The following is a 25,934-nucleotide window of genomic DNA, read 5'->3' as shown; positions in this document are numbered from 1 at the left end:
CTGTTCCCTTCCTTCCTCATTTTGTTGTGTGTTCCCTCCTTCTTTTCTTTCATCCAATAACAGCTTTCTTACGAGCAAGCAACAAAACACTGCCTGTTTCCACCCGGTTTCGAACCGTGGACCTTTGCATGTGACTTAAACATGATAACCTCTACACTATGGAAACAACTGGGCTGGGCCCTGAACCCACTGACTCAAGTTATATCTCGGTGTCCACTTTCACGCCGTCATAAAAAAACGTGACTTTTGTTTATGTCACCATATTGCCAGTCAAACAAAACATTGTTCAATGCTAAGTCCGTTGAGACGAAACAAAAATACGTCTTATCGCACGACACCCACAGTTTGTCCGATACCGTTAAACATTTAGAAGGTGATAATAAATGAAGGTACATGGAAACGTTAGAGACACTTGGCATAGAGTATCCAAATATAATACTGAAGTCGATGTTTTTGCCAACAAAACAGGTTAATCCACAGAATTGTCAATCTTGATCATCACTTGACGAAACAAGTTGAAGAATTTCCCTGTCATGACCCGGAGACAAATTTGGCCTGTGCCAGTGAAAGCATCGCATTCTCACCACTAGACGATCTGACTTGGCATTCCCAAGATCGGGCAGTCCTGGATCGTGAAGCATTCTCACTGCAGCCAACAGCTTTATACGTCCAACTTTCGTGGCAGTTTCCACAAAGCTGTGATCGCGTAGTGGTAAGTTCTCTGCTTTGTTGACACGCATTCCTTGTTCAATTCCAGGTCACAGCAGGTATCAAGCCCCTCAGTCCCCTTTTTCGATGATGTTATTTGGCGGGTGTGGGACAGTGAAAATTGTATAGATTGGTTTGGAGAATGTGCAGTTTTGTGAAGGGTTAGTGGCGCAATGGATAACGCGTCTGACTACAGATCAGAAGATTCTAGGTTCAACTCCTGGCTAGCTCGGTTGTGTGTTTTGCATGTGGTATCAAAGCCAGTTCAGAATGATGTTTTCGGTTTGTTCACCTGAAATGTCTTCTTTGAAGGTTCAATCACAAATATATATATATTTTTTCTTGATACCTCAAGAACTCCTTTATCAACCGCATCTTCCATTTTAAAGTAATTACATACAGAGATGCATCAATTGAATCATGAAATATGTCTTTCTGCAGCAAACGACCTCACACAGGTGCATCTGATTCAGGATAATACATGGAGTGGAAGTGGACTTTTAAAGACGGCCTAACAGGTCTTTGAGAGTCAGAATTCTAGCTGATAGACAAGTGTTCAAATACTTTTTTGCCTGTATCACACAAATAAATCACATACACACTTTTTTTTTACATTGGATTTCAGTGTGAAAAAAATTCCATGCTACAATTTCGAATTCGTACTGTGATGGCAATTAATTACTTCCATAATTGTCTTTAGTTCATTTATTTTTGTAATTCTAAAGGGATTCATGCAAATATCAACCATAAGGACTAAAAAAATTAGCTTCACAGATTTGTCCCTGCCGTGACCCGGATTCGAACCGGGGTTGCTGCAGCCACAACGCAGAGTACTAACCACTATATGATCACAGTTGCTGAAAACCGGCAAGGTTGTCTTTCTAAATCTGTCACTATGGCAACAAGGCTGAAACCCTGCAGGATGCTGAGCCAGCACCAGTGAAACTGAAAGATTTGATCTGCATTATCATAATCAAGTAAATCATCTCAACATTTTACTGCATTCATAAAAATATTCATCAGTATTTCATCCAGAATACCATTCCAACCGCTTTTGCATAGTGATGAAAAGCAACATTCATGTCACTCCCCACATCATCCTATTGTTTTATTTCATAAATAAACATTGAAACTTTAATATATGAACAATTAGAGTCATGAGTATATTCTTCAATTAAATATTAACACTGCAATAACTGTCCTGTGACGACAATAATGTTTGTAACAAAATTTAAAAAGTATGGAAATTCAGACATATGCATGAATTGGGCGGCACGGTGGGCACTGCTGTAAAGCGTTGGCCTCACATTTCTGAGGACCAGGGTTCAATCCCAGGTTTTTCTTTCCTGGCACTCCAGTTCCCTCCCATATTCCCAAAACATGCAACAATAACGTTTCCTCGAGGTGTGATTGTGACTGTCTCTATGTCCCCTGCAATTGGCAAGCAACCAGTTCAGCGTGTTCCCGGGCTCCATTTCATAGTATGAAGCCCCCATGCTGAAACCAGGGATCGAACCAGGACCGTTCAAATCTTCACTCTAACGCCCTCCCAACTGAGATATTTTAGCTTCACGTCTTAAGACTCATTGTCTAGATGCAACTCCATCAAAAGGCCTAAAAATCCAAAGCGGTGAATACGACAGATGAAAGAACAACAAAAGCCCATTTACTAAACCTTTCTATCATAAGGCACAACATGAGGTGCAATCACAACAACGCGAGCAGAACTGCCATAACTCAGGACCCTCAGATCTTGAGCTTTTACTTTCTACTGGTTGCAATTCATTTAAAGAGCCGACACAGAAACACTGTAGGACACGACCAGTGGTGTAATAAGTGCCAGAAAAACACACAGCTATGTATTACATGCCAACATTTGAACAATAGAGGATCCTACAAGCTGCGATTGGCTGGCAAACGGTTCAGCATGTACCCTGCCTCCTGCCTGACAATCGCTGAGAGAGGCTCCAGCAGTCATGCGCCCTTCATGAGGATAACCATCTCAGATAAAAGACACCCAGGCCCTCAATAACCCCAAGTGACCTCAATGCCTCCTGCTGGTGCTCATAATAACAACAATAATCATAATAAACAAAAACATTAACACTTATACCGAGGTTGAGGTGGACGGGCCTGAGAGGACCAGAAAACAGAGAGAAAGAAGAAAAGCAAACTGAGAGTGCAAGCAACTGTTTGTCAGGGCTTTTCATCAAAGGTTTTGTTTTACTTATCTTAAAACTAATTGTGTGAAAGTTGTTTTGATTTCAGCTTTATGCACTGACTGAAATTGATGGCCGTGGTCCAATGGTTTCGTCCGCTGCCACCACGGGAATACCAAGAACCTCAGGGGAAGGAGTGACAAAGAGTGTTGTGGTTTCACGGTGATTCCCGGAGATGAAGAGCGGGATCGGCAGTGTTTGGTGGGTGACAGAGGAGATGACCTGGCCCTTCAGGGCCGTGAAGTTTTTCGGAGGTGGGAGTGGCTGGGGGCACTCATCCACCCATGTGGTTCGTTGGTCTAGAGGTATGCGAGGTGCGAGAGGTCCTGGGCTCGACTCCCGGACGAGCCCTGCTAAGCTGTCTGTAGTGGCTCTGTATGCTGTAATGTTTTACCTTGCTGTCTTTCTCAAGGTGGCTTGTGTAGAAACTCAAGCGTTCATTCTTGTTTAGGGTGGCAGCCAAGTGATCATTGAGTTATGAAGTCATTTGCTCCTCTGTGTTGGTTGTTGTTCTTGGGGAACACTTCACAAGGAGAGCAGGACTGAAAGAGGTCCCGGGGTTGAAATTCCCGACAAGCTCTCTTTGGAAATGTCAACAGCCAGGAATCCTTTGCCGTCGTCACACAGTGGCCAGTATGACAAGTGATCATGTTATTCATTTCTGCGGGCCTTGTTCTTCCGGTATGCTTCTCGATTACCTGTGACCTTGAGAAGTCCAGTTTTCAAGTCCCAGAAAAACCCTTTTCCCCAAATTTTCATTAGCTGAGAAGGTTTCTGTTAGCTTCACCTTTTTGCAGTGAGAAACTCTCACAATCTCCGATGTCCTTCCACACGTCAGCAATGGCTTCACAGTGCCGTGTCACTGTACTCATTTACAGGTGCAGAGATTCGATTGAAGATAAGATTCGCACTTTATTTTTAAAAGATTAGAACGAGTCAACTAACTCTCTTTTATGTGTGATGTGATGAACCCGGAAATGATGGTGGCGGCTTTCGCTGTTCATCTATATTGTGTGAAAAGTGACTGCTGTGCGGCCAATTGGGATTTTAGTTCGTTCACTTTCCTCATTCTCAGCTTGCTTTTCGGCGGAATGTCAGTGTCGTATTTTCCATAAACACTTCGAAGATGCCGTTCCACAAATCCCTAAACTGGCAGAAGAGGGAATCGCACTTCAACAATGACATCGTGAAAAAGAAGTCTGCCTTACATTCGTACGTATGAAAGTGATACATTTTTGTCTTCTTGACTATAGCATCCAATGTCATGTTTGAGAAGATTTCTTAAGCGAGGGCTGAAAATAGGGCGGGACTCGCTGACAGCGTGTTTTCCTGTACTGTCGTTGTTTGCACATGCGTGGTGAGCTAAAGTTAAAAAAAAAAAAAGAACAGCTGATGTTTTTTTTTTTTTTCTCAGCACACCATCATGATAGACCACAACTGCCTTGTGATTGACTGGAAAGTTTTAACCTTTTCGACACATCGTATATCATGTGACAATTGGAAAGTGTCAAGGAAACCCTCTTATCGGGGCTCGTCCGGGATTTGAACCCGGGACCTCTCGCACCCTAAGCGAGAATCATACCCCTAGACCAACGAGCCACAAAAGGCAATACTCATTTTAGAAGCATTCTACAAGACCAGGAGGACGCAACCCACATTTCTTGATCTTTTTCGCGCCGCTCTTGTGGCTTGCTCGAGCTTTTTCAAAGATGAATGAAATTGGAAAAAGATGGGGGAGGAAAATGTTTTTTTGGTTTTAATATGGTTTCTGTGAAAGGTGAAATATCAAACAAAATTATTATACTTCATTCCCTACCTGACGGTGGCGGTTGAGGTCTGCAGGATGGGACTTGAGATGTGAGGTGGGGGCCCTAAGAGGTGAGGTTAGCACCCAGACATTCTCGAGTGCAAGAGGACCAAGAAAGAGAGAAAGAAAACATGAAACTGTAAATTTTTGCCAAGGCCTTTCATCAATGATTTTTTTTCTTTTATCCTAACACTAATTGCCTGACAATGTTTTTGGTGATTTCAACTTTTGACATCGACCAAAATTAATGGGCCTGGACCAATGGTTTAGCTGGACTGCCACCATGTGGAAACCAACAGTAGGTTCAAGACCCCACCCAAACTCACTGCTGTTGTGTCCATGAGCAAGACACAGATACACTGAATTCCTCCCCGGTTGTTTCAGTTGCCCGGTGCTCCAGTGTGTTCCACTAACAAGTGTGTGTTCACTGTGATGAGTAAAATGCAGAGAACAAATTTGGTGTAAATGCATGCATGGTCATGAAAACAAAAATGAGTCTTCTATTTCCTCATGAAGACCTGATGACTTGTTCCTCCTGGATGTGTTGGTGGTGACTCTTTTCTTCATCCATTCATCCATCCATTTTCTTTGCCGCTTATCCTCACGAGGGTCACGGAGAGTTACTGGAGCCGATTCCAGCTGTCAACAGGCAGGAGGCAGGGTACACCCTGAACTGATTGCCAGCCAATCACAGGGGATATTGAGACAAACAACCATACTTACAATCACACCTAGGGGCAATTTAGAGTGTCCCAATTAATGTTGCATGTTTTTTTGGAATGTGAGAAGAAAAGCCAGGCAACCAAGGGGAGAACATGCAAACTCCACACAGGGAGGTCCAGGATTGAACCCAGGACCTCAGAACTGTGAGGCCAGTGCTTTCCTCCTGATCCACTGTACCACCCATACCAATTCTAGAAACATCAACATTTGAATCAGAGTTAGCACAGACCTGGGTAAATATTTTCACATGAAAACTGAAACTTTTGTGTACCTGTGTGTGTGTGTGTGTGTGTGTGTGTGGTGTGTGTGTGTGTGTGTGTGTGTGTGTGTGTGAGCCACACACCCCCTATCGTGTTGATCAGGACAATATGGAGGAGAGAATCTGATCACGAACTGAGTAGAGAAAAGGTTTCTCTCCAGTGTGTCTTCTCCTGCGCCATTTAGTTATCCAGGTAAAAGAGTTCCCACAAAGATAATTTCCATCGCTTGTTGTGAGTGTGACGTGGGAGTTTAGATCTTTCATCATCTCTTCATTAGTGATGAGAGTGCGACATCATCATTTTTAATGGGGAAAATGTCTTTGATATACGGTACAAGCAAATTGAGTCAAATTCACTGTTTTAACAAGTGTCATTTATTAAAGATCACAAATACACTACTACTCAATCATTCATTTGCTTATTTGATTTTGACATCACTAAACTATTTGACAAAAAACATAATTTTACGTCCAAGTATGGGTCCATATTTGAATCACTTTTTTTTTCAAGAAATTTTCTGGAAATGAAAAGAACAATACAGCTTACTTGAGTACTTGAGTTTCCAAATGGGTTTGTTCAAGTTGGCATGATATCGTACATTGCTATCATTGCACCAAATGAACAACAGCTCGTACCCAAAAATTATGTCAATCACTTATTTAATTTGTGTAAAACCACGGTGGGTGTGTGCCATGTCCTTGCAAGCCTAATGCACTCACCAAAAAACTGTCAACAATCAACACCAACATTTAAGCAATCTCTACTCTTGGCGGCTTTAACCTCTGAAATATTACGACAATGAGCCCAATATTTTATACACCAGCACGGTGTGGTACCTCTTGGGCGTTGGCCTCACAGTTCCAAGGATCAGGGTTCAAATTCTGACCCCGGCTGTGTCAAACTTGCATGTTGTCCCTGTGACTGGATGGGTTTTCTCAGGGCACTGCTGTTTTCTCCCTCATCCCAAAAACACAATTGGAGACTCTAAATTGCTATTGACTGTTGTTTGTTTCCATGTGCATTGCAATTGGCTCGCAACCAGTTGTGGGTGTACGCTGCCTCCTCCTTGAAGATTGCTCAGATTGGCTCCAGAAAGAAATTTTAACTCATACTCTGATGGCAATTAATTACTTGTATATTTGTGTTTTGTTTAAGTTTGGCACTTTCAGGCCACTGTAGTTACCGAATGCAATTCCGGCAAGTGAAGCAGTTTGCTGGTCCTGCTGTCAGATAGGACATTAGCAACAATTTCAGATGTGTAGAACTGGAGTTGCGTGAGGTCCTTGTTGGGAAACAAAGCTGCTCGGCTTGTTTTCCGTGAAGAGCCCCACGAAAACCAAAGGTTAACATCAACTATCTCCCCGTCGGGGAATCGAACCCCGGTCTTCCACGTGACAGGCGGAGATACTGTCCACTATACTAACGAGGAGACCGTTGCCCTTGTTTCCCGGGAATAGACGGTCTCCGCTGTTGTAGATGAGGTGCTGGTCACATTGGACATGTTGAGTCGAATGCTACCATAATATAATATTGTTTGAAAATATTCTGTGTGCGTAACTCTTTCCAAAGTTGTGGTAATCAGAAACAGCTAAAAAAAAATGAATATGGTAGTAGAAAACTCACTTGATTTCAGGTCTCACACATATATTAATTAATCACTTGGAAATAATTTTTTCAGAGGGGAAATTAATGGCTAAATTTAGATATAAAAATGTATCTATTTTATGTTTCTTAATACGTTGTTACATTTTTCTTTCTAGAAGTGGTGCATTTGGATTTGTCATTTGCTGTAAGATATAATTATCAAAATTATACATGTATCAAAAAAATGGTGAGTCTCGATGAGTTTCACTTTTTGAATTGAAATGAAACTTTTGACATCATTATCATTTATTGAGATGTGCCATGATGGAAACTTGTGGAATGTGTTTTTCAACTTTGGACAATGGCATCAACCCTCATGAATGTCCTGAATAGGAGGGACTGAAGTGAACAGAGTCATTCGTTCGTGAACTGGTCTACTAAGGAACTGAAGACTGATTCGTTTGGTTGTGATCTGCCGAGTATGAGTACGATGAGTGATTCGTTTCCCAGAGGAACGACATCCTCCGCAGTGAGCGTACTCATGAGAGCGATTGCTAAATCCTGACTGAATACTGGTGAGAGGTCAGGATATTCTTGTGGAACTGGAGAGAGGTCTTCTGGGTCAGCAGGCTCGAACAGCAGAAAGCAAGCAGTGGCAGTGACAGCGAGGACTCCATCCACTTGTAGTTCAATGAGTAGAGTCTATTGTGGGCTTGTGAATTTGAAGCCAGGGAAGACCAAGAACCACAGGCATCCCAGAGGAAGGAATGACAAAGAGGGATATGGTTTCAGGGTGATTGCCGGACATGAGGAGTGTGATAGGCACTGTTTGGTGTTTGGCAGGTGACCCAATCCAGGCCTGCGAAACTTTACGGGGGTGGTGACTGATGTGGCTCGTTGGTCAAGAGGTATGATTCTCCCTTTGGGTTTGAGAGGTCGTGGTTTCAACTCCTGGACAAGCCCAGCTAGGCCATCTGTAGTTGCTCAGTATGCTGCAATAAAACAAGTTTTTCATTTGCTCAAGGTGGCCCTTGTAGCAAGCAGAGGGGTCATTGAACATTCCTGTGTTGGTTGAAGGCAAACGATCCTTGTTTTGGGTGCCAGTCAAATGATCAATGAGATATGCGATTATCTCCATCATTTAAAACACCATTGTTGCCCATTTGACAAGGAATGAAGTCATGTGCTCTTCTTTGTGGGTTCTTGTTCTTGGGTTATACTCTCAAGGCGACCAGGATTCCATGAGGTCCAGGGTTTGAAATTTCCAATAAGATCTCTGGAAATTTCAACAGCCAGTATGACAAGTGCTCATGCGCCTTGTTCTTGCAGTATGCTTCTTCATTAATTTTGGCTGTGAGAAGTGCAGTTTTCAAGTTCTAGAAAAAATTTGGGGGTCTCGTTACGATGTCGCAGTTCGAGGGGCATGTGAGACCCTGAAGAAACAAAAATGAGAGAGCACTTTGTTAGGTTTATCACCTAACTTGCTGGAATAATTGCACAAATAACAGACAAGAAGTCGTCTTTCTTCTGATCAGGAGGACGTGAGAGAAAGGCCAGTTACAGACTCCAAACACGTTCTGAGCCAGCCTCTCACGTACTCTTTTTTTAATTAGAAAACACACAAGGTCAAAAGGATGGGTGAGCAGATGAAATGAACAAAGGTACAGTTTTTGGTGATGATGTGGCACATTCTTTGGTTATGATGGAGTTGTCCTTGGCCACTTCTAGGAAGATACTGTTGCATCTGTGTGTAGGAGCTGGCTTTGTTGCAAGTCCATAATAAATAAATTGACGAATACTCGAACACACTTGTATTTTGTTCATATCGTAACACAAGCACATTTGCACCATTTCCTGGTCCTCTTGCACTCAAGAGAGTCTGGCTGCAGATCTCACCTCTAAGCCCCCCCACCTCGTATCTCAAATCCCATCCTGCAGACTACAAGCGCCACCGTCAAGCAGGGAACAAAGTAGAATAATTTGAACATTCCGTTTCAGTGTTTCAGGAACTTAGTAGAATATTTTTAAAATAATCTTTAATTTCCAATTCAGCATTAAATCCATTTGTTTACAGCACTGGACACTTCATTCACAATTTTCATCTACAACCCTCAACAAGAGGGCAGCTATCCAATATCTCTGGCGGAACCCTACAGCCGTCGGATCAGCCAGCCACGAGTTACTGGTTTTGTCCCCTCGAAATTTGGCAACCCCCACACCTTGTACCTGCAATGAAGCCCAAACTACGTTTTCGACCCTTTGCCAGTCTGGACATACCAGCGGCCCACCCGAGTCTTCCTGGAGAGTGCTCCCCACGCCCCTTCCAGGGACACTCTCCGAATTCCCGCCTGTGTTCACCCACAACTTTGCCCAGTCCGATTGTGTTACTGGCTTGGATGTCAGGACGCGGGTCCAGTAGTCGGTGGAGCTGATCATTTTTGCGATTCTTCTGATTTGAATCGCTGGAATCAGTCTGCCGAGCTTCAGGAGGCCCAAGCTGCCGTCGCGGCATCGTGAATACAGCAACCCATTGCACGTGGACGGTGGCAAATGGAGCCACTGCTTCACTGCCCGGCGGATGATCCCATCAATCCGAGCTAGCTTGGAAACCGGCACTCCACCGAGATCCGCCTGATAAATAACCCTCGGGAGGGTGAATGAGTTTAAAACCCTCAGCTTCTGTGAGGGCTGAAGAGGTGCCTCGGCAATATTCTGGATCCACCTCTGGATCAGTGGTGTTAAGTCAGGTGTTATGACGCCATGCACGGGTCCTACTTGCACTCCTCGGTAACTGACCGATTCACCCGGAGGATTCATGTGTATAGGCGTTCCACCGATCCTCCAGGCTTCACAGTCATTCACCACTCCTCGCTCCATATAGAACCCGTGGCACTTGCTGGGTTGAACCTTCAACCCTGTTAAGTCGCAGAAGTGGTCCAGCATCGCCAGACTCCTCCCTACGCCTTCCTTCGAACCACTCACCAGCACAAGATCATCAGCGAAGGCTAGTGTAGCAATAGACATATCGCCCCATTATAGCCCAGATCTGGCCTGTTCGAGCCCATGGATAAGCGGATCCATGGCCAAGTTGAAAAGCAGTGGGGACATTGGGTCACCTTGCTTCACTCCAACTTGTAGGCTTATTGCCTGTGTTTGGCTGTCAACACAAGATACCCTGGTCACGCAGTCCACATATGAGTTACGGATTAACTCAACATGTTCATCGACACCGCGTTCTCTCAGAGAACACAGGATATGCTCGTGAGATATGGAGTCAAAAGCCTTCGCAAAATCCACGAACACAACTGCCAGCGGAGTCCCCTCAGACCTCGAGTTCCTGATGATCTCGGACAAGATCACCAGGTTATCCGCAAACCCACTCGAGTAAGCAAGGAAACCGCGTTGTCCGGGGTTCAGAGGACAGGCTCGCGATAGCCTCATCGTCATACACCTCGCAAACAGCCTCAGAACCACCGATCCTATCGTCACGGGACGCCACTCAGTTGGATCCCGTAATTCATCCGGCTCGTTGGACTTCGGCAACAGCCACATCCGGCACTCCTTGAAAGCCCGGGGAATGACTCCACGGACCAACCATGTCGTGAACAGCCATGCCAGTTGCTCACCCTGGGGGTCCCAGTGCAACAGTGCCCTTTTGCTGATCCTGTCTGCTCCCGGGGCCGTGCAGTTCTTCAATCTAGCCAGGTTTTCCATCACCCCCTTTGCCAGAATCAGAACATGGAACTTGCAGTTGTCGGTGGTAGCTTTCGTTCCAAACTCCCCAAGCCCCCAGAATTGCTCCCCTGCCTCCCATCTCTGCCGGAAGTAGGATCAGCTCTTGCACCTCCCCCACACTCCAGAGCTTCGTTCCTTTGACCCCCTCTACCTTCTCTACCTTCCTTGCCTTCCACTCCGCCACATGGACATGCCGCTTATGTTGGGAGACACCAACCTCGGAAGCAAATACTCATCCACAGAGCTTGCAATTGAACTCCCACCTCTGCGAACCTCCACCGTGGCCCCCTTGCACTTAGGCTGAAGCAAAACATAACCAGATGTTTAATAAGTGCAAAAAAAAAACACATACTTCTGTAGTAAATGCTGAAACCAGGGAATGAACCAGGGACCTTTGGATGTTCAGTCTATCACTCTCCCAACTGAGCTGTTTCAGCTCCATGAGGGTGGGAACTGTTGCCTGGTTGGAACTCTGTCAAAGAACCCAAACATGCCGCAAAATATAAACAGATGTTTAACAAGTGCCAAAAAAAGCACATAATTCTATACTAAATGCAGAAACCTGGGCTTGAACCAAGGACCTTTCTATCTTCAGTCTAATGCTCTCCCAAATGAGCTATTTCAGCTCCATGAGGGTACAAACTGTTGCCTGTCAAAGAACCAAAACATGCCGCAAAACAACACCACATGTTTCATAAGAGCCAAAAAAGCACATAATTCTGTAGTAAATCCTGAAACCAGGGAGTGAACCAGGGATCTTTTGCTCTTCAGTCTATTGCACTCCCAACTGAGCTATTTCAGCTCCACGAGGGTAGGAACTGTTGCCTGGTTGTAACCCTGTCGAATAACCAAAACATGCCGCAAAACATAACCAGATGTTTAATAAGAGCCAAAAAAGCACATAATTCTTTACGAAATGCTAAAACCAGGGATCTTTAGATTTTCAGTCTAACGCTCTCCCAACTGAGCTATTTCAGCTCCATGAGGGGAGCAACTGTTGCCTGGTTGCAACTCTGTCAAAGAACCAAAACATGCCGCAAAACATAACCATATGTTTCAAAAGAGCCAAAAAAATGCAGATAATTCTGTACGAAATGCTGAAACCAGGGACCTTTAGATCTTCAGTCTAACGCTCTCCCAACTGACATATTTCAGCTCCATGAGGGTTGGAACTGTTGCCTGGTTGCAACTCTGTAAAAACCAAAACATGCCGCAAAACAAAACCAGATGTTTCATAAGAGCCAAAAAAGCAGATAATTCTGTACTTAATGCTAAAACCAGGGATTGAACAAGGGACCTTTAGATCTTCAGTTTAACGCTCTCCCAAATGAGATACTTCAGCTCCACGAGGGTAGGAACTGTTGCCTGGTTGCAACTCTGTCAAAGAACCAAAACATACCGCAAAACATGACCAGATGTTTCATAAGAGCCAAAAAAAGCACATAATTCTGAATTAAATGCTGAAACCAGGGATTGAACCAAGGACCTTTAGATGTTCAGTCTAACGCTCTCCCAACTGAGCTATTTCAGCTTCATGAAGGTAGGAACTGTTGCCTGGTTGTAACCCTGTCGAATAATCAAAACATGCCGCAAAACATAACCAGATGTTTCATAAGAGGCAAAAAAAAAGGGACATAATTCTGTACTAAAAGCTGAAACCAGGGATTGAACCAGGGACCTTTAGATCTTCAGTCTAACGCTCTCCCAACTGAGATATTTCAGCTCCATGAGGGTTGGAACTGTTGCCTGGTTGCAACTCTGTAAAAACCAAAACATGCCGCAAAACAAAACCAGATGTTTCATAAGAGCCAAAAAAGCACATAATTCTGTACTAAATGCTGACACCAGGGATTGAACCAGGGACCTTTAAATCTTCAGTCTAACGCTCTCCCAACTGAGCTATTTCAGCTCCATGAGGGTTGGAACTGTTGCCTGGTTGCAACCCTGTCGAATAACCAAAACATGCAGCAAAACATAACCAGATGTTTCATAAGAGCCAAAAAAAATGCACATAATTCTGTACTAAATGATGAAACCAGTGATTGAACCAGGGACCTTTAGAGCTTCAGTCTAACGCTCTCCCAACTGAGATATTTCAGCTCCATGAGTGGAGTAACTGTTTGCTGGTTGACACTCTGTCAAAAACCAAAACATGCCGCAAAACAAAACCAGATGTTTCATAAGAGCCAAAAAAGCACTAATTCTGTCTAAATGCTGAAACCAGGGATTGAACCAGGGACCTTTCACAAGTCTCCCAAAAAAACCACCAGGAAACAAGTTCCGTACAGAGTCTCCTCGTTAGTATAGTGGACAGTATCTCTGCCTGTCACGCGGAAGACGGGGTTCGATTCCCGACGGGGAGTTAACACCTTGTCACCTTTTGCTTGGTGGGCTCTTTTTTTGGAAAGCAGGCCAAGCAGCCTTGTTTCAAGTAGGAACCTCAAATGGATCAGGCGAATATCACAACTCCAGTTTCCACAACTGAAAATGTTGCTCATGTACCGTCAATCACCAGGACCAGCAACTCGCCTCACTCGGTGAATTACATTTAACTGTAGTGACCTGAAAGAGTCAAACATAACAAATCTTGAAACATTTTAACCTTCCAGAAAACACCAAATCAACAAGAAAGTATGTAAATTACAAAAATATTAACAAATATGGATAATAATTTGGCAACCCATTAGAGTATGAACTCAAATTTTTAACATGGATTTGTTTTAACCATTGAAATCCAACACGAAAAAAACACTTAAATTTTTTTGTGCAATAATATTCACCCTAAAAAATATCCGTTTGAAAAAATTCACCGTAACACGAAGAGCTCTAATTTCTGGACACTGTGAAAATAAATTCCATTCAAGTTCAGTTTAATAACTTAAATATTTCTCAAGGTAACCCTTCAAGGTATATCTGATCATCCATTTTCTGAGCCGCGTTATCTCACGAAGGGTCATGGGACTATTGCTGGAGCCAATCCCACCAATCTTCAGGGAGGAGGCAGCGTACACTCTGAACTGGTTGCCAGCCAATCACAGGCACATAGAAGCAAACAAACCACTCACAAACACATGCAGGGGCAATTTAGTGTTTTTCGGACCTGGGAGGAACAGCAGAATCTGGAGAAAGCCAACGCAGGCACAGGGGAGAACATGTGACTGACACAGCAGTACTGGGATTTGAACGCTCCCCTCGGAACTGTCAAGGCCAACGCTCAACAAGTTGCCCCACCGTTCTTCCCTTATTGGTCCATATTATCTCCAAATATTGGGGTGAGTTTGTAATACTTTCCGAGGTTGATGACGTTGTCAAGAGTCCAGAGCCAAATTTTGGTGATGATTGTTGACCGTTTTTTTGTTTCATGCATGAGGCCTGCAAGATGTGGCACTCGGGCCACCATGTTCATATGATTTTAATGATGACACCCAAATAATAGATTATTCCACATATTAAATAAGTAATGACATAATTTTTGGGTAATCGAGTTGTTCATGTGGTGGAATGATATATATCCAGCAATGGTATGATAAATTACCAAATTAACACCACCGTGTTTGGTAACTCAAGTAAGCTGTTTTCTTTTTAATTTTTCAGAAAAAAATTGCCCAACCACAATCAAGCCAAAAAGTTTTTTAAATATGAACCATGAAGACCTATACTTTCAACATTATGGATTTTGTCCAATGTTTTGTGATAGCATCATCAAATGAGCAAATAATTGATTGAATATAAGACTGGAATTTGGGGGTTAGTAGACTGCCAAGTGTATTTGTGATATTTAATAAATCCATCCATTCGTCCCATTTTCTTCACCCACTTATCCTCACAAGGGTGCGGGGAGGGCTGTTGCCTATCACAGCTGTCAACGGGCAGGAGGCAGGGTACCCCCCTGAACTGGTTGCCAGCCCCTTGCAGGGCACATTGAGACAGACACCGACACACTCACAATCACACTGAGGAGCATTTTAGAGTGTCCAATTAATATTACATGTTTTGGAATATGGGAGGAAACCGGAGTCCCCGGAGAAATAAATCCACGCAGGCAGGGAGAGAACATGCAAACTACACACAGGCGGGTCCGGGATTGAACACGGGACCTCAGAACTGTGAGGCCAATGTTTTACCAACTGATCCACCATGCCAGCAATCTTATAAAATAACAAATGTATAAGCAATAAATAAAGTATGACTCAATTTCCTTGTACAGGATATCAAATCCATTCCCCGCATTAAAAGAAATGAATGTCTTTCGACCTTGACAATCTTTTATTAACAATGCTCTCAACTCAAGCAATGTGGCCCGAGCCAAATGGCCAAAGTGGAAAACTGCAAAGCTGAGGACTGGAGGATCATGAGCAGCTCCAATATCAGACAGTGATGACATGATGTCACACTTTCCTCACTGATGACGACATGATAAAAAGTCCCAACGTGATGTAACATGTCACACTAACTTAAAATTTTCTCTGTGAGGGAAAAGTTTTTAAAAAATAGCAAATGAAATGAGAAGACTTCCTGAGAGAAACCTTTTCCCTGCTCAGTTTGTGGTCAGATTTTCCTCCTCCAGGTAGTTGTGATAAACACAACACGGGGTGTGTGGCCCACACACACAACACACCACACACACAACACACAACACCTTCACATACAGAAGAGACTTGTTTACATAGAGATTGGTTTTTTTTTTTTTTTTGTATTGTTATTGTGTTTGTGCATCATCTGTGTTGTGTATTGCTTTGTTTTGTTTTTTTTAATAAGGCTGGATTGTCAGATTGTCCCTTATCATCTTGTCGAGACGTGCCTTGTATCGACTCTTGATCGTCTTTGAATCAATTTGTATCGTTCTTATACATCAGATTTGCTTGGTTGAAGGCAGGAGCGTGATGGCGAACCCATAACTCATCCACAAAGCCAAGACTCCATGAAGCACAGAGATGCAGAACCTCCAAAGTATTGTTCATAAACTGCATGAATTCAGAGTTTTTGATACTCTCATGTGCAAAAAAAAATCCCCTCAAAAATAGGAGAAAATTGCTCACTGACTTGTAAGACAAATTCTGTGCAAACTTTTTTGACACTGATTCACCGGTCGGCATTGTCAGTGACTTGTATTGCCAATTATATACCCGACTGTTGAGCTTACACCTCTACAGACATCGCTTGTAAATGGCTCTGTGTTGCACGGAAGCACATCTGACTACAGATCAGAAGGTTATTGTTCAAGTCACATCAGGGTCATTTCTTTGGCATTCTGATGGATATCAAAGGGTCTCCTTTCAATTCACATCCATTCCACTAGAAAAAACATTACATGGGTTTGGAGCTGACTCCTGAGCATTTGTGTGACTTCTGTTTGGTCAGGAATTTTCATTTGTCACTGAGGTGTAAACTTGAAGTTATGGGTGAAAATCCACATGTCCACTTCTTCCAAGTTTGTCGTCATTCAAAATTTCACCGTTGATGTTTGTATTGTTTGAAAATAGCTGAGAAACATGACCATTGGTCAGTCTTCACCATTTGAGTGTGTTTACCATGGTCACTACTGACATAATTTTCACTTTCACCAATATTCGTCTGTAACGGAAACGACCCCATCGTGAACGAAGAAACTTGAGGGTCCGACTTGCACCACAGAAGTGACTTTTCAATAGCTTAGTCCAGGGACCAAGAACAATGGAAGGGTCCTAAAGCAGATCGACAAGAGACGTGAGTATCAGAAGTAAAACTCACAATCAGGAATTAAACTAAAATGATCTCGTGCAGCGGGTAGCCACAAATCCCTTGATCCAAACAGATCTCAATCATACACAATTTACAACTGGAACGAATGATGAATATTGAATTGTCTACAGAACTAAGAGGTGGCAGGATATCTTGGGGGTATAGCTCAGTGGGAGAGCATTTGACTGCATATCAAGAGGTCTCCAGTTCAACTCTGGATGCCCCCTTCCTGCTGTTTTGTTCAGAGACTGCATGAATTTTTGGTTTTGATCATCTCATGAGCCAAAAAAAAGCCTCCTCTCAAAGATGTTAGAAAATTCCCCCACTCGTGACTTGAATGACAAATACAGTGCAACCTTTTTTGACAGAATCACTGGGTCAGGCAAGGAGACTTGTCTTGTTGCCAATTATATCCCCTACTATTGAGTTTATGTAATGGTGTGATCATCGTGTGCTCTAATAGGAACACGATGTGGAAGCGCTTTTATTTTGAAAGCCAGCACTTTCTCTGTCATTATTCTTTTTTGTTCTTTTCAACGTCATTGTGTGTTAAAAATGTTCATTGTAGGGGAAAATGCCATTGAATTGTTGGAAGATCTGAGGAACACAGAAAGTAGGCTGCGTGCTTTATTTGAAGCCACATTTATCATGTGGTGGGAAGAAATAGTTCCTCTTGTTTGTGAGATTCCTGGTGGAAGATACACATTTTGTTTCCTTCAGGTTTTCAATGTGTTTGTTGTGGAATGTGAATATCAGTTAGTTTTAAAACGTTTGCAAAGCAGGGTTAGTCACAGAGGCAGGGTGTTGAATGTGTTTCATTAATTTCAAACATAAACTCGCTAGCTGGAGAAGTGGAGATGTCGAGGTCCGTGTGCGTCATTTGTAGGTGGCCATGTGTTTTGTGCAGTGTGAATGAGTGTCAGCAGAAGCCGCGTGGTGACCGTGTTCTTGATGTTGCAGAGTTTTGAGAGTAATTCCCAAGAGAAATCTATGAACATCCATGAATGTGTCTCCTTTATAATACAGCTATGCGAGTTTATGCAAGTTTTTTCATATTCTTTTCATCTGTTGCAATCTAAATCAGATGTTATTTGTTTTTGTGATATATTTCCTGTTGTTTGTGAGACTCCTGAGTGGAAGAGTTTGAGAGTAATTGTGAAGAGAAATCTGTGAACATCTGTGAATCTGTCTCTTTTATAATACAGAGAGAAGATTAAACCAGGTTGAGACCAGCCAATGTGTGTGTCGTCTCATTCATCATCCCAAAAAAATACACAACGCAGAACCGCTACACAGGCATGGGGAGAACATGAAATCTCTCCACAGGGAGGGCTGGGAATGAAACTTGGACCTCAGAACCATGAGGCAAATGATTTACAGTTGCGGTACCGTGCCGCCCATCAGCTTTCCTTTGGCTTGTTGGTCTTGTGCAATGATTCTCAATTGTTTCCTGTTACAAGATCCCCAGAAAAAAAAAAAAAAAATCAGAGCCCCCCAGAGTACACCTCAATGTAACATTGTATATAAAACATAATAATGTAATCCTAATAAAACATTAAGGAAGCAACAAAGGAATGAAATGTTGCTCAATTTACGATAAATAATACTGCCAGAGGGCAAACATGCAGTAAAGGGCAGGTGCGTTTACACAATTAAATAAAAACCAGATGAGACTGAGAGTCATTGTTAGTGTAATGTACACATCACACGCACACACACCTGACTCTGGTGTGGGCAGCATAGGTTTGATTCCTGCTCAGTGATGGTGCCAATTATGTCCCCTGTGACTGACTGGCAACCAGCTCATAGTGTGCACTGTCTTTTGTGTGGTGTTAGCTGGGATGGGCTCCAGCACTCCTGTGACCGTTGTGGGGATAAGTGGCTAAGAAAATGGATGGATCATTCATACACATAATCGGGAATGCAAAACCGGAGCTACTTTGTTTTCACACGTGCACACTTTTTCACCCCCATGACTACAACGATATGAATAATAAACCCACAGTGCATTGCACATTTCACATGCCAGTAAAGTGTATCCCTTTCCCGGCCAACAGAAGCCAATATTCTCCCCGGGGGCCCAGCGGTTCAGAACCACAAACGAAAAAGAGTTGGCTTGATCTCTGCGTGGGTTTTGTCCGACCATTCTGGTTTCCTTCCATGCCATGAAACCATCAATGGTAGATTATTTTTTTGTATTTTTTTTTCTTAATTTAAAATTAAGAGTTATCATCATCATCTTCCTTTTTTCCCTTTTAAGTAGTTAATTAATTAAACACTTCAACCGGGAATGAAAGGAGAGTGTAAATGAAGTGCGCAGTGCTGTACATGAATGGCTTTAACTCTGAAACTGGAAATTAAAGATTATTTAGAAAATATTCAACTAAGTTCCCTAAACGCTGGAAACAGAAATGGACACAATTTTCAAATGATCCTACTTTGCCTGACAATGGCAGTTGGGGGCGCCAGGATGGGACTTGAGAGGTGAGTGGGGGGACTGAGAGGTGAGGTCTGCAGCCAGACTCTCTCAAGTGCACGAGGACCAGGAAACCAAGAAAAGGAAAGGGAAAGCAAATGAGCGTCCAGGCAGCTGACTGCCACTAAGATTTTGTTGTTTTTGTGTCTCAACACTAATTCCTCTTGAGTGTTGTTTTGATTTCTGTTTTTCGCCTGAACTTAAATTTCCAAGGAAAGTCAGACCTCAAAACTTGTTTCTTCTGAATGAGAATGAAATTATTTTTTTTCTGAAAAAGTGTCATGTATTTTTTTTTGCAGTCAAACAACATGGTAGTTTCCAGTACAGCAGTTCTCATTTGTCCTCTGCTTCCTTCCTTCCTGCCTTGTTTACTTCCTTCTTTTTCTCTTCATTCATTCATTGCTTCCTCCAATCATTATCTTTGTTCCTTCCCTTCCTTGTTCAAATGTTTTTTCCTTCTTACCTTTTTCACATGATTTATCCTTGTTTTTCTTCCTCAATTCATTCTTTGCTTCCTTCCCACCTTGTTTCCTTCCTTCCTCATTTTTTGTGTGTTCCCTCCTTCTTTTCTTCCTTCTGACAACAGCTCTCTTACAAGCAAGCAACAAAACACTACCTGTTTCCACCGGTCTCGAACCGGGGACCTTTTGCGTGTAAGGCAAACGTGATAACCACTAGACTATGGAACAACTGCACTGGGCATCTTGTAGACCTTGATCACCATCAGGGCTGCAACTAAGGAGAATCATATATCCATCCACTCAGTTCGCATGTTCTCCCCGTGCTTGCGTGGCTTTTTCTGCCGCATCACACTCTAAATTGGCCCAAGGTTGTAATTGTGAGTGTGGCTGTTTGTCTCAATATCCCCTGTGATTGGCTGGCAAACAGTTCGGGTGTGTACCCTGCCTCCTGCCTGTTGACAGCTGGAATCGACTCCAGCACTCCGTGTGACCCTCGTGAGGAAAAGCGGCAAAGAAAATGGATAGATGAATGGTTGGAGAAAAGAGAGTCATCACCAACACATCCAGGAGGAAGAAGTCATCAGGTTTTCATGAGGAAATAGAAGACTCATCTTTATTTTCATAAACCTGCAAGCATATACACAACATTTGTTGTCTGCATTTTACTCATCACAGTGAACACACACACTTGTTAGTGGAACACACTGGAGCAACTGGGGAGCAGTTCAGGGTATCTGTTCTTGCTCATGGACACAACAGCAGTGAGTTTGGGTGGGGTCTTGAACCTACTTGGTTGGTTTCCCCATGGTGCCAGTCCAGCTAAACCATTAGTCCAGGCCCATTAATTTGGGTCGATGTGAAAAGTTGAAACCACCAAAAAAATTGTCGAGCATTAGTGTAAAAATAAAAAAAAAAAATAAAAATCATTAATGAAAAGACTTGGCAAACATCTACCCACATGCTGAGTTTGCATGTTTTCTTTCTCTCTTTCTTGGTCCTCTTGCACTCAACAGAGTCTGGCTGCAAACCTCACCTCTTCGGGCCCACCTCACATCTCATTTCCCATCCTGCAGCCCTCAACCGCCACCGTCAGGCAGGGAATAAAGTAGAATAATTTTGTGTAATATTTGCTCTCCACAAAAACCATATCAAAAACAAAAATTATTTCTCTCCCCATCTTTTTCCAATCTCATCCGTTTTTGAAAAAGATCCAGCAAGCCACGAGGATGGTGCTAAAAAAAGGTCGGGAATGAAGTATAATAATTTTGTTTAATATTTCACCTTTCACCGAAACCATATTAAAACCAAAAATGTATTTTCCTCCCCCATCTTTTTCCAATTTCATCCATCTTTGAAAAAGCTCGAGCAAGCCACAAGAGCAGCGCGAAAAAGATCAAGAAATATGGGTTGCCACCGCCTGGTCTGATTCCATGATTCTAAAAACATCAAGTGCTGGATCTAGCGGCCCGTTGGTCTAGTGGTATGATCTCGCTTTGGGTGCGAGAGGCCCGGGTTCAAATCCCGGACGAGCCCATATGAAAGTTCTTCTTTGACAATTTCTGTGTTGTTGCATGGTCTATACGTTCATACAACCCCCCGCCACTGGTCGAACACGACAGAGTGCTTAAAAAGTGCAACTTGTGGAGAAAAAAAAAAAAAGTCTGGCCACTCCTGCATGTATAATCTCAACATCTAAACCAACTCCTCAGAAAATCAAATCGCCTTGGTCCATATAAGATGCTGTTATTGTTTGTCCTTAGTGCCACTCCCCCTCTATAACACTTCAAGACCGGGGTTCGATTCCCTGACGGGGAGATAGTTAATGTTATCCTTTGCTTCTCGACGGGCTCTTCTTCCCGCTAAGCAAGCCGAGCTGTTTTGTTTCCAAACAGGGACCTCACGCGGATCAAAAGAATATCACAACACCACTTCTACAGAACTGAAATTGTTGCTCATGTGTCGTTTGTTAGTAGGACCAGCAAATTGCTTCACTCGCCGAATTTGCGTCCGGCACTACAGTCGCCTGAAAGTGCAAAACGTAACAAATCGCAAAACATTTTAACCTTCCAGAAAACACACATTAAACAAGTAAATAATTAAAATTACAACAACAACACGAAGAAAGCTAGCTGAGGTACTTCTACATACCTGTGTTTGGTGGGTGACAGAGGAGATGACGCGGCCCTCCAAGGCTGTAAAGCTTTTTGGGATGAGAGTGGCTCAAGGGACAAAGTGGCTCTTTGCTCTAGAGTTAAGGTTCTCGCTTTGGATGTGATAGGTCCCAGGTTCAACTCCCGGATGATCCCTGCTATGCAGTCTCTAATGGCTCAGTTCTGCTCTGAAAGTCTTACCTTGCTGTCTTTCTCAAGGTAGCCTGTGTAGTAAGTAAAGGGTCCATTTTTGTTTGTGGTGTCATCCAAATGATCATTAAATTATGTGGTTATGTGCTTCATTGTTCGTGATGACTTACGAAGTCATCTGTTCTTTTGTGTTGGTTGTTGTTCTTGCGGAACACTTCTTAAGGAGAGCAGAACTGAAAGAGGTCCTGAGGTTGAAATTCCCGACAAGCTCTCTTTGGAAATGTCAACGGCCAGGAATCCTTTGCCACGATCAAACAGTGGCCTGCATGACAGGTGATCATCTTTTTCATTTCTGTGGGCCTTGTTCTTGTGGTATGCTTTTCAATTACTTGTGACCTTGAGAAGTCCAGTTTTCAAACCTTTTGCCCAAATTTCCATTAGCTGATCAGGGTTTCGTCAACTTCACCTTTTTGTTTACCACAAAAAGTCAAGGCTTCTTTACAGTCTAGTTCAATCAATCATTTCATATAGACACAAAATTATTGGGAAACAAGGCATGCATACCTTTGTGTATTTCGGGACCAGTACGAATTTATTACATTTGCCCACTGGAGGCTTTTTGAATAGAGCTCGTGCACGTGACGTAACAATTTGCATGGCGCCAAATTGCCAGTCAAATCAAGCTGCTCTGCCAATTTTTCTCAAATGGTATGTCATTACTTTTGATACCAAACATTAACATTTAATAAAAGCTTCTTGACCACTTCGATTCTCACTGGCAAATTTGTTTCTGAGCCCATGACTTCAAGAATTTCAAACTGAGGAGGAAAATGGATTCTCAACAGTGTGTTTTCTCATGAGTCATTTGCTTTTACTCGCTAAAGTTTTCCCACACAGAACATTTCCATTGATTTTTATCAGTATGACATCACATTTGGACTTTTTAATCATATCATCATCAGAGTGAGGAGAAAGTGACCCAATCTCATCACTATCTGATCGTGGAGTGAAGAGGCCGTCTGCTTGTGATCATCCACAGTGCCCAAATTTGAAATTTTTCACTTTGGCCTTGTCACTTGGGTCATTTCTTGTTTTGTTTTGCCAGAATTTTGTTTTGGGGATTCCAATGGATAAAAGACATTTTAATTCTTTTTAATGGGGAAATGGATTTGTTGTATAAGCAAATGGAGCCAGCCTCACTGTTGGATGTACATTTTATTCACAATCACAAACACATTTTACCACCAAAAGTAAGATTCCTCCCAATCTGTTTCAAACAATCATTCACGTAATTGATATTGACACCACTAAAGCATTGGGCAAAAAGCATGCATGCTCAAGAAAATTTACATTTTTAGGACTTTTTGTATCAACAAAGTCAAACATGAAAAAGCATTGGTATAGCTGGTCTGGGAAAAGGAATCTACCATTTTATGAAATGGCAGTAATTGGTCATTTTATACATCATTGCTCTCAGATAGAACCCCCTCACCTTCAAAATTAAAACTTTTCAAGAAATTAAATGAAAAAAACACCTTCTTAAGCTCAGCTTTCTAAACACCACTTTGTAAAGGTTGGTAGTGTTTCATATTTTGTTGCATCGCATGAACAACAGCCCATACCCCAAAATGTTGTTGCCTCACACATCTACTGTTATTTTTTGTTTCAAGCAAATTTATGGAATGGGATGAGCAGGATGTCATTATAAAAATAACACAAAGACTGCAGATTAATGATCCCATCCTTGCAAGCCTCACGCAAGAAAGGTCGTCACCAGTCATCAACAAAATATATGCAGACATTTCCACTCAAGGCAGCTTCATACGATGAAAAGGAGCCTGGGAACACCCTGAACTGGGTGCCAGCCAATCACATGGAGACAAACAGCCACAGTCACAATCACACCTCGAGACAATTTAGAGTGTCCAATTAATGTTGCATGTGTTGGGAATATGGGAGGAAACTGGAGTGCCAGGAAAGAAAAACCTACACATGCACAGGAAGAACATGCAAACGCCAAACAGGCGAGACTGGGATTGAACCCTGGTCCTCAGAAATGTGAGGCCAAAATTTCACAGCGTCGCCCACCGTGCCGCCCAATTCATTCGGATTTGTCTTAACTTTCATACTTTTTAATTTTGTCATGACCATTATTGCAGTTACAGGACAGTTATTGCAGTGTGTTAATATTTAATTGAAGAATATACCAATGACTCTAATTGTTCATAAATTAGAGTTTCAATGTTTATTTATGAAATAAAATAATAGGATGATGTGGGGAGTGACATGAATCCAAAAGCGGTTGGGATGGTATTCTGGATCAAATATTAATGAATATTTTTAGGAACGCAGTAAAATGTTGAGATGATTCACTTGATTATGATCATGCAGATAAAACATTTCAGTTTCACTGGTGCTGGCTCAGCATCCTGCAGGGTTTCAGCCTTGTTGCCATGGTGACAGATTTAGAAAGACAACCTTGGCAGCTTTCAACAGCCGTGATCGTATAGTGGTTAGTACTCTGCGTTGTGGCCGCAGCAACCCCGGTTCGAATCCGGGTCACGGCAGGGGCGAATCTGTGAAGCTGATTCTTTGGTTGATATTTGCATGAATCCCTTTAGAATTACAAAAATAAATGAACTAAAGACAATTATGGAAGGTTAATTCATTGCCATCACAATACAAATTCAAAATTCTAGCATGGAATTTTTTTAACACTGTAATCCAATGTAAAAAATTCAACGTGTGTATTTGTATGTGATTTATTTGTGTGATACAGGCAAATAAGTATTTGAACACTTGTCTATCAGCTAGATTTCTGACTCTCAAAGACCTGTTAGGCCGCCTTGAAAAGTCCACCTCCACTCCATGTATTATCCTGAATCAGATGCACCTGTGTGAGGTCGTTTGCTGCAGAAAGACATATTTCATGATTCAATTGATGCATCTCTGTATGTAATTACTTTAAAATGGAAGATGCGGTTGATAAAGGAGTTCTTGAGGTATCAAGAAAAAATATATATATATTTGTGATCTAACCTTCAAAGAAGACATTTAAGGTGAACATACCTAAAACATAATTCTGAACTGGTTTTGATACCACATGCAAAATACACAACCGAGCTAGCCAGGAGTTGAACCTAGAATCTTATGCACTGTAGTCAGACGCGTTATCCATTGCGCCACTAGCCCTTCACAAAACTGCATCTTCTGCAAACCCATGTATACAATTTTCACTGTCCCACACCCGCCAAATAACGGCATCGAAAAAGGCGACTGAGGGACTTTATAACTGCTGTGACCCGGAATTGAACAAGGATTGCGTGGCAACAAAGCAGAGAACTAACTACTACGCGATCACAGCTTTGTGGAAACTGCCACAAAAGTTGTCTGTATAAAGCTGTTGGCTGCAGTGAGAAGGTTGAATGATCCAGGACTGACCCATTTCGGGAATGCCTCATCAGATCGTCTAGTGGTAAGGCTGGAGTGCTTTCATTGGCACGGGCCAAGTTCGTCTCGGGGTCGTGACAGGCAAATTCTTAAACTTGTTTCTTCAAGTGATGATCAAGATTGACAATTCTGTGGATTAACCTGTTTTATTGGCAAAAACATCGACTTCAGTATTATATATGGATCCTCTACGCCAAGTGTCTCTAATGTTTCCATGTACCTTCATTTATCATCACCTTCTAAATGTTTAACGGTCTTGGACAAACTCTTGGTGTCGTTGCTATAAGACATATTTTTGTTTCGTCTCAACGGACTTAGCATTGAACAATGCTTTGTTTTACTGGCAATATGGTGACGTAAACAAAAGTCACATGATTTTATGACGGCGTGAAAGTTAGTTCAATGTCCAGTGCAGGTGTTTCCATAGTGTAGTGGTTATCACGTTTGCCTTACACGCAAGAGGTCCCTGGTTCGAGACCGGGTGGAAACA

General features: G+C 42.5%; 10 non-coding genes across 10 annotated transcripts; 5 read left to right on the top strand and 5 right to left on the bottom strand.

Moving 5' to 3' along the window:
- The first annotated feature begins 867 nt into the window (after positions 1–867).
- Positions 868–940, top strand: trnac-aca (transfer RNA cysteine (anticodon ACA)). Its single transcript has one exon. It is a non-coding gene; the product is annotated as a tRNA-Cys (tRNA).
- Positions 941–4,454: 3,514 nt separating this feature from the next.
- On the bottom strand, positions 4,455–4,526 carry trnap-agg (transfer RNA proline (anticodon AGG)). The gene has a single exon. It is a non-coding gene; the product is annotated as a tRNA-Pro (tRNA).
- Positions 4,527–7,074: 2,548 nt separating this feature from the next.
- Positions 7,075–7,146, bottom strand: trnad-guc (transfer RNA aspartic acid (anticodon GUC)). The gene has a single exon. It is a non-coding gene; the product is annotated as a tRNA-Asp (tRNA).
- Positions 7,147–12,494: 5,348 nt separating this feature from the next.
- trnaf-gaa (transfer RNA phenylalanine (anticodon GAA)) lies at positions 12,495–12,567 on the bottom strand. The gene has a single exon. It is a non-coding gene; the product is annotated as a tRNA-Phe (tRNA).
- Positions 12,568–12,686: 119 nt separating this feature from the next.
- Positions 12,687–12,759, bottom strand: trnaf-gaa (transfer RNA phenylalanine (anticodon GAA)). Its single transcript has one exon. It is a non-coding gene; the product is annotated as a tRNA-Phe (tRNA).
- A 113-nt stretch (positions 12,760–12,872) lies between these two features.
- On the bottom strand, positions 12,873–12,945 carry trnaf-gaa (transfer RNA phenylalanine (anticodon GAA)). The gene has a single exon. It is a non-coding gene; the product is annotated as a tRNA-Phe (tRNA).
- A 3,967-nt stretch (positions 12,946–16,912) lies between these two features.
- trnac-gca (transfer RNA cysteine (anticodon GCA)) lies at positions 16,913–16,984 on the top strand. Its single transcript has one exon. It is a non-coding gene; the product is annotated as a tRNA-Cys (tRNA).
- Positions 16,985–21,157: 4,173 nt separating this feature from the next.
- On the top strand, positions 21,158–21,227 carry trnap-ugg (transfer RNA proline (anticodon UGG)). Its single transcript has one exon. It is a non-coding gene; the product is annotated as a tRNA-Pro (tRNA).
- A 3,262-nt stretch (positions 21,228–24,489) lies between these two features.
- trnah-gug (transfer RNA histidin (anticodon GUG)) lies at positions 24,490–24,561 on the top strand. The gene has a single exon. It is a non-coding gene; the product is annotated as a tRNA-His (tRNA).
- A 1,300-nt stretch (positions 24,562–25,861) lies between these two features.
- On the top strand, positions 25,862–25,934 carry trnav-uac (transfer RNA valine (anticodon UAC)). Its single transcript has one exon. It is a non-coding gene; the product is annotated as a tRNA-Val (tRNA).

Source organism: Syngnathoides biaculeatus, chromosome 20 (genome assembly GCF_019802595.1).
Source record: "Syngnathoides biaculeatus isolate LvHL_M chromosome 20, ASM1980259v1, whole genome shotgun sequence".
Taxonomy (NCBI): domain Eukaryota; kingdom Metazoa; phylum Chordata; class Actinopteri; order Syngnathiformes; family Syngnathidae; genus Syngnathoides; species Syngnathoides biaculeatus.
The sequence above is the reverse complement of the archived record's forward strand: the minus strand, read 5'-3'. Positions and strand labels throughout refer to the sequence as shown.